The sequence below is a fragment of the Leptonychotes weddellii genome, chromosome X, assembly GCF_054177405.1.
Source record: "Leptonychotes weddellii isolate Sample4059 chromosome X, ASM5417740v2, whole genome shotgun sequence".
In the NCBI taxonomy this organism is placed as follows: domain Eukaryota; kingdom Metazoa; phylum Chordata; class Mammalia; order Carnivora; family Phocidae; genus Leptonychotes; species Leptonychotes weddellii.
This window is the reverse complement of record NC_138385.1, coordinates 89,272,209-89,281,444: the sequence shown is the minus strand read 5'-3', so window position 1 is coordinate 89,281,444 and position 9,236 is coordinate 89,272,209.

Sequence of the window (9,236 nt, the reverse complement as noted above, 5' to 3'; positions counted from 1 at the left end):
AGGAAGAAAATGAGAAACAGAGCATTCAGCAGTTTGCTGGAAGAGTCTACAGAGAAGATGACAAAAAGGTCAAAACACAGGTATGAAGAGGAAGAGATTTCCAAAATATTGGTATTACTGTCCAGTTCAAAAACTTTAATTAAATCCATTGAAAATGATGATTTAATGTTTGAAAATGCAGCTTGCTTAAAGTTTATATATACATTAAAATAAAAACATATTAACAATGAGGAAAAAGGAACCTCCGCAGATGCCTCTTTGCTAACAGCCGTATCTGAAAGAGCAACTCCTATTGACCTCTACCCTTTTAACTTGACTTATTTTGCAGAGCACTTACAACAGCCTGACACCATATTAAATAGCTACTTGCTAATTTTTTGAATGTCTCCTCCACTAGAATGTAAGTTCCATGAGGGCAGAGACTTTGTATGTTTTGTTCACTGCTGTGTCCTCAGTGAGCTTAGAAGGGGTGGCACATAATAGGTGTGCAATAAATATTCATTAAAGTAACCATGAAATCCCTAATCTGTTTTAATGTTAAGCCTCTATAATCTTAATACATGTTCTCAACTGTGTTTGTTGTTTGTTGTTTTGAGGAAGCTACTCCAGTGTTCTTTTTCTTCAGATATAGGTATTAACAAAATTAGGGCGTTAACTGCCCAGTTTAGGGCCAAACAGGACTAGGGCCATATATCAACGACTGCACCCTACCTAACAAACCATTTCACAAATCTTGCATTTCTCTTGTTTCCTTTCTAAATCATTGAGTTTTTGTAGAATTATTTCTATTTCTTACAATATAGTTTCTTATTCTGTCATTTTAGGCCACTGAATTATAGTGGTTCTGTATGGCATACCTTCAATATTCAATTTGAAAAGTGATTTATGCCAATATATCTCTGGGACTGGAAATTCAAGTTTACTTATATATGACTGTAGAATACAACCTATCCAGCAAATTTACTAGTACCTTTCAAATAGTATTTTGTGATCTTCTGTAACCTGCTATAATCTGTCTTAATAACACATTTGACAAATATATAAAGTCATTAAATGAGTTTGACCCAACCAGTATGTATATTTTGCTTTCTGAGAAGTTTTAATGTGTTCTTTGAAAAGGATGAATAAAGGATGTTTCTGAGGAAATGAAAGGCAAAATGAATGCTTTCATTTTCCATATTCATACCTTATCTCATTCTAAAACTGATTTCAGACAATTTATAATAACAAATAAACTCTTCAAAGTGAAAAATATGTAACAACTCAAGGACAAGGGAAAATAAAGGAATAAAGATAAGATGTGGCCAGAGGAGTATCCTTTATAATAACTAGAAAGCAGGGAAAAAGAACAGACTATAAATAATTACACATTATTGTTTTTCCCCTGTCACTGTGACCATGTAAAATTTCTACACCATGAAAAAAGTAGAGCAAAGTATTCAATTCTCCCTGAAAAAGATTCAATTAAAGAAAAAAATTTAGAATATCTGCTTCGTGTTTGAAATATAATAGAAATTGTTCCTAGTTAAGCTAGGCCTCAGATTCCACTGATACAAGTAGGATTCAGTCTTCAAAGCAGGGTTTCTGTGTTCTAGGGGGTGTGTATGACAACCTATCAACCCACTTAGAGTGAATGGGAACTATTAGGACTTTCTATATTTAATTTTATAACATCCACTTAAATTTATATTTTGAGGTTCTATGGTTCTGCAATGTTCATCTTACATATTTGGAATACTTCTTTTAAGTCTAATTTCAAAGCACAAATATATTTTTAACAAAATTGGGATCAGAGTATATATACACACACATATACGTATACACATACATACATATATATGTGCACACATATATAACGTGTGGTTTAGTATTATCTTTTTTACTGAGCATTCTATCACAAGCATTTTCTTAGGCATTAAATATTACTTGAAAAAACAAACTTATTAAATATATTGTATGGATGAACTATAAGTTCCATTTAGCTGTAATCCCTAGTTGTTGGATTTGTTTCCAAAATTAACTATTTTAAATAAAGTTGCGATGACATCTTTGCACACAAAGATTTTCTTTCTTTAGAAGTGGAATTACTGTGTCAAAAGGTACGAACCTTTTTAACATTTATGATATGGATATTGTGCTATTTTCACAAATGTAAACATTTTTAATGGAAAAAGTACTTAACTGGTCATTATTTTGTCCTCTTCCCATTACATTTTAACAGCTAGGGCAATCATTTTGAATGTACTATTGTTACTAAAAAAATCTATTTTTCTGAACCTATATTTGTCTATTCAAATTAACATCATGATAAAAGATGTCCTCTTAGAAAAATAAACCTATTTATGTTAGGCCTTTGTTATGCTGGGTAGAAGTAAAAGAGAAGGAATGCATAAGCTTTCAATTATACAATCCTTTATTGCTGAGGGCTGCAACTAATCCCTTCTTCCAAAAACACTGTTGAAAGCAATTCCAGGGCTAAGAAGTCCTGGGGAAATATCAAGATCCAACCATAATCATGTCACATGTAACCATCATGTTGGAACCTTTATCCTTGAATAAGATCATGTCACATGTAGCCATCATATTGCAACCTTTATCCTTGAATAAGATCAACTGGAATAGCACAAAACTTGAGAAATATTCTATTCTTTTACTTCTCTTGTTGTATTCTTTAGCTTCTCTTACCAAATTATGCTGACGTGTAGTCCACATCATCATCCAGGTAACAGATGCTATGGGCAGCAAATGAGGAGACATTTAAAATAACAAGTTTTGGGGCACCTGGGTGGCTCAGTTGGTTAAGCGCCTGCCTTCAGCTCAGGTCATGATCCCAGGGTCCTGGGATGGAGCCCCTTGTTGGGCACCCTGCTCAGCGGGGAGTCTGCTTCTCCCTTTCCTCCCCACTCCTGCTCTCTCTCGCTGTCTCTCTCTCTCTCTAATAAATAAATAAAATCTCTTGAAGAATTAAAATATAAAATAACAAGTTTTAATAACAATTTAATAACAATTATAAAAACAAGACATACCCTGAAGACTCACGATACACTGAGAACAATTTAGTTTCAAAGGATCAAGCGTTGATTTGAAAGGTAGTTTGGTTTGTTTCTCTGCATTATGTGAAAGAGAGTCTAACATTAATCTTCTTTTACACAGAAACACACAGAAACTTAGAAAACTAAAAAGGGTAGGTATAATTGTACTGATTTTTAAAGTTAAAAAATACAAACAAAATAAATCCATGCTTATATGGTCAATTAATCTATGACAGAGAAGGCAAGAATATACAACGGGTAAAAGACAGTTTCTTCAATAAATGGTGCTGGGAACACTGGACAGAGACATGTAAGGCAAAGAATGGGACTACTTTCTTCCACCACACACAAAAATGAACTAAAAATGAATTAAAGACCTAAATGTGAGACCTGAAACCATAAAAATTCAAGAAGAGAGCACAGGTAGTGATTTCTCTGACACTGGCCATAACAACATTTTTCTAGATATGTTTCCTAAAGTAAGGGAAACAAAAGCAAAAAAATAAATTATTGGAACTACATCAAAATGAAAATCTCTTACACAGCCAAGGGGGAGATAGGGGATGGGTGAAACAGGTGATGGGGATTAAGGACGGCACTTGTCATGATGAGCACCATGTGATGTATGGAATTGTTGAATAACTATACTGTACACCTGAAACTATAATACTGTGTATTAACTACACTGGAATAAAATAAAATATACTGAAGAGATGTACCAAACAATTCCAATGTATAGATCTTATTTGGACCCTGATTCAAGCAAACTGTAAAATACATATATATGGGGGCACCTGGGTGGCTTAGTTGGTTAAGCATCTGCCTTTGGCTCAGGTCATGATCCCAGGGTCCTGGGATCAAGCCCCTCATCAGGCTCCCTGCTCAGTGGGGAATCTGCTTCTCCCTCTCCCTCTGCCCCTCTCCCCTGCTTGTGCTCTCTCTCTCTCGCTTGCTCGCTCTCACTCCCACTCTATCTCAAATAAATAAATAAAATATTTTAAAAAATACATGTGTATATATATATGCATGTGTATATAAATAAATATACATATAAAACAATCAGGAAAATGTGATCTGTAAATATCTGATCATAATAAATTATTAACTTTTGAGCTATGATAAATCATACTATGTTTTAAAAGGTAAGCACGTTCATCTTTAAAGTTACATTCTGAAATATTAAAGGATGAAAAATGATGGCTGGAATTTGCTTCACAATAATCCAGCAAGCAGGTAGCAATATAGGTAGAACAAAATTGGACAAGAGCTGATCATTGTTGAAGCTGAGTGGTACGTACATGGGAGCTCATCATACTATTTCTCTATTTTTGTGTATATTTGAAGTTTTTCCATTATAAAAATAACAAAAAATACAATGAAAGAATTATAGAGTATACCAATTCTTGAATTTCACATTTAAGAAAATATATCCTATAAGAAAAGATAATAGCATTATCATTCATTCATTCATCCATCCATTCAGCAAATATTTGAGAGCCCAATGTATCAGAAGTGGGGGGGGGGAAGAATCAAATGTATACCATAAGTTCCCTCTACACATAAAGAGCTTACAGACCATTAATATTCACAACATATTTTTCTTCGAACAAAATGGACCAACTGTTTATAAAGAATAAAGAGTTCTCCTTTCCATAGGAATCATTAATAATACCATGGAATGCCTTTCCTCTTTCCCTTTCCTCCTTGAGAGCTAGCATAGAGGATAGGAAAGGCATAAAAGATTTGCATTAAATTTCAGCCTCAGGGATCACTTGATCAGTTGAAATGGCCAAAGCCTTTGGTGTGGTCCATGATTTCAGCCTCTCAGCTATAGCCAGTAAAAAAGTGTAAAACACAGGATTCATTTGAGGGTAGTATCTGTAGAGGAGGAAAAGAGATCTTCCAGTTAACATTACTAGGAAATCCATCCTTTCACTCCAAATAAATGGATTTCCTGAAAGAAAATTATTTTGCTATCCTACTGAGAATAACAGAAGAAATACAAGAGCTGCTATACTGAATGCAGTCCTTAGTCAAAAGCATGGGTGTGAGAAAGATGAAAACTGGCAGCTCATGAGTAAAGAAAAAAGAGTAGAGGACGAAGAAAGGAAGAAGGCAAAAGGTGATGCTCTCAAATATGAGAGCCAGTTTCACCATAAGAAAGCAAGCAAAGTGGGCAATAGAGATTGGGCAAAGCAGAAGAGAACAATTAAAAGAAAAACAAGAGATGAAAGGAGTCACAGCCCACTCAGATCTTGGGAAAGACAGAAGTATTAAAGCAAACTCTCCTTTAAACACATTTGCATATTGTGGATTCCAAGATCATTTCAAACCAGGTTAACATGTTTAATTAAAATGCTTAGGGGGTATCTGGATGGCTCAGTCAGTTAAGCCTCTGACTGTTGATTTTGGCTCAGGTCATGATCTCAGGGTCATGAGATTGAGCCCTGCATGGGGCTCCAAGCTGGGCACGGAGCCTGCTTAAAATTCTCTCTTTCCCTCTCCCTTTGCCCCTCCCCCACCACTCCACACATGTGTGCACTCTCTCTCTCTCTCCCCAAAAATAATAATGTAATAATACCATATGGTGACAGATGGTGACTACATTTATCATGATAAAAACTGAGTAATGTATAGAAATGTTGAGTCACTATGTTGTACATCTGCAACTAATATAATACTGTATGTCAAACATACTTCAATAAAAGTAAGTAGAAAAATACTTCAGAGCATACAGCATGATAGTAAATGTATATTATTTTGTTAAACTTCAATTCTAAAAACAATCAGTTGCCTTAATCAAGATTCTATATTCCTGGAGTGGTCAGTTGGTGTAATATCACAAAGACTATATTGCAAAGGAGGCTATTCTACCACAAGTTCTTCTGTTAGCCTACCAAGACCAACATGCCATACTTTGTTAATTAGCACACTGAAAGTCAAAAAGAGGGATTCTGATGAAAACAGTGGTCTGTTAATTAACATGATAAATGTCTGAAATGAGCTTTCCATGATAAAGATAAAGCTACTCAAGAAATATGGACTGAATAAAAATATTTTAGAGTCATTGCCCACATTTACATAAATAGGGTATTAGAAACCAGCAAGGCCCATTGCTTGTGCACCTAGGGATAGCACCCAAGGCTTGATCCCTAAACATTTCTGAGTCTAGCCATTTGTTCAGAGAATTTCTCATTGCCTAATGCAACCGGAGGTAATAAAATCCTGCCTCTGGGATACCATTATGCCTCTGCCCTAATAGAACCTTTCATACAAGGTGGAGGACAAAACAGCTGAAAGGACAGAAGCTTGAGGCTCTAAAAAGCTTAAAGAATGGGTTGAATTAACTGTTTTGTACCTGCTTGCAAATGAACACTTATTTAATTAAAATCTGCATATGTGGCAGGATTTGGTTTGAGATCTGCTTTCATTATGACATAGTAGTGAGGCCGTAGGTGAAGAGCAAGTCATCGTCCACTAAAAACTTCTTCAGCAGCTACCGTTACCCACCAAAGTGACCTTAAAATTGTACACGACCAAAGTGACTTAGGAAAGTTCATCTGAAGTGGGACAATCGATAAACACATTAAAAAGTAAGTAAATAGAGGAGCAAGATGGCAGAGGAGTAGGAGACCTAAATTTCGTCTGGTCCCAGGAATTCAGCGAGATAGGGATCAAACCATTCTAAACACCTACGAACTCAACAGGCGATGGAAGAAAAGAATAGCAACAACTCTCTGAACAGAAAAGCGACCACTTTCTGGAAGGTAGGACCTGCGGAGAAGTGAAATCCGGAGGAGATATTCGGGAGGATAGACGGCAGGGGAGGGGGCCTCCGTTGGCCGCTTCTGGCAAGTGATAGAGCAGCGGAGCACAAAATCAGAAATTTTAGAAGTCGGCTCCGCTGAGGGACGTCGCTCCAGGGGCTAAGCGGGGGGTGGAACCCTCGCTGGGACAATGTAGTCTCAGGACCCTTGGGGTCACAGAAAGACCGGGGGTGCCTGAGTGCGGCAGAACTCCCAGGTGTCTGAGCGGGAAGCCGGCTGCAGAGTCAGAGTTGCCATAAACCGTGATCCGCGGCACAGTCGGGCCACTGCTCCTCCAGCAGGGACCCAACAAGCGGCAGATCTGGGGAGACTCCCCTTCCTCCACCAGGGAGCAGTGCAGGAGCGCACCGCAGGGATCTGCTGGGTTTGGAGACTCCACACAGGGTCGTGTGCCAGAGATAGAAATGCTCAGTCACAGGCCAGGTGAGCATGGAGTGTGGCCAGAGACCGGGGAGACGGGAGTGATTGACTGCTTTTCTCTGGGGGCTCACTGAGGAGTGGGGCCCCGAGTTCTTGGCTCCTCCAGGGTGGAGATTGGGAGGCCGCCGTTTTCACTCTCGTCCTCCAAAGCTGTACGGAAAGCTTGCAGGGAACAAAAGCTCCTGAGAGCAAACCCCAGCAGATTACTTTGCCCGGACCGGCAAGAGCGGGGCAATTCCGCCTTCAGCAAAGACATTTGGGAACCATGGCAACAGGCCCCTCCCCCAGAAGATCAGCAAGAATAGCCAGCCAAGACCAAGTTTACCAATCAATGAGAACTGTGGAACACCAGCACTAGGGGAATACAGCACATAGAATTCATGGCTTTCCCCACCATGATTCTTTAGTCTTTCAAAGTTAATTTTTTTAATTTTCTTTATTTCCTTCTTTTTCTTTTTTTTTTCCCTTTTTCAACCAACATCTTATCAATTCTTTTTAAATCTTTTTTTAATTTTCATTTTTAGTGTCATATTCTACCCCTTCATTGTAAACTTATGTGTTATATATATATATATATATATATGTAAGTTTTTCTCTCTTTAAAATTTTGGGATACAGTTTCTTCTAACAGACCAAAATATACCCGAAATCTCTAGTATATGGCTTTGTTCTAGTCTCCTACCTGATCACATTCTCTCCTTTTTTTTTTATTTTGCTTTTTCAACCAACTTCTTATCAATTCCTTTTATAAAATCTTTTATAATTTTCATCTTCACAGTCATATTCCATCTCTTCATCATATTTACCCTTATTTTTGTACATATATAAGCTTTTCTTTCTTTAAAATTTTGGGAGGCAGTTTCTTCTAACAGACCAAAATATGCCCAAAATCTAGTGTGTGGCTCTATTCTATCCACCTGCCTGATCATATTCTTTTCTTTTTTTCTTTCCCCTTCTGCCCCCCAGTTTCGGGTCTCTTCTGATTTGTTTAGTGTATATTTTTCTGGGGTCATTTTTACCCTTTTACCATTTTGTTCTCTCATTCATCTATTCTCCTCTGGACAAAATGAAAGATGGAAAAACTCAAAAAAAAGAATAAGAGGCAGTACCAACTGCTAGGGACATAATCAATACGGACATTAGTAAGATGTTGGAACAAGAGTTCAGAATGATGATTATAAAGGTACTAGCTGGGCTTGAAAAAAGCATGGAAGATACTAGAGAATCCCTTTCTGGAGAAATAAAAGAACTAAAACCTAACCAAGTCAAAATCAAGAAGGTTATTAATGAGGTGCAATCAAAAATGGAGGCTCTAACTGCTACGATAAATGAGGCAAAAAAGAAAATTAGTGATATAGAAGACCAAATGATGGAGAATAAAGAAGCTAAGAAAAAGAGAGATCAATGACTACTGGATCACGAGGGCAGAATTCAAGATAAGTGATACCATAAGATGAAACAATATTAGAATAATTGGGATCCCAGAAGAAGAAGAAAGAGAGAGAGGGGCAGAAGATATATTGGAGCAAATTATAGCAGAGAACTTCCCCAATTTAGGGAAGAAAACAGGCATCAAAATCCAGGAGGCAAAGAGAACCCCCCTCAAAATCAATAAAAATAGGTCAGCACCCCGACATCTAATAGTAAAACTCACACGTCTCAGAGACAAAGAGAAAATCCTGAAAGCAGCTCGGGACAAGGGGTCTGTAACCTACAATGGTAGAAACATTAGATTGGCAACAGACCTGTCCACAGAGACCTGGCAGGCCAGAAGGGACTGGCAGGATATATTCAGAGCACTAAACAAGAAAAATATGCAGCCAAGAATACTATATACAATCTAGGCTGTCAATGAAAATAGAAGGAGAGATTAAAAGCTCCCAGGACAAACAAAAACTAAGAATTTGCAAACACCAAACCAGCCCTACAAGAAATATTGAAAGGGGTCCTCTAAGCA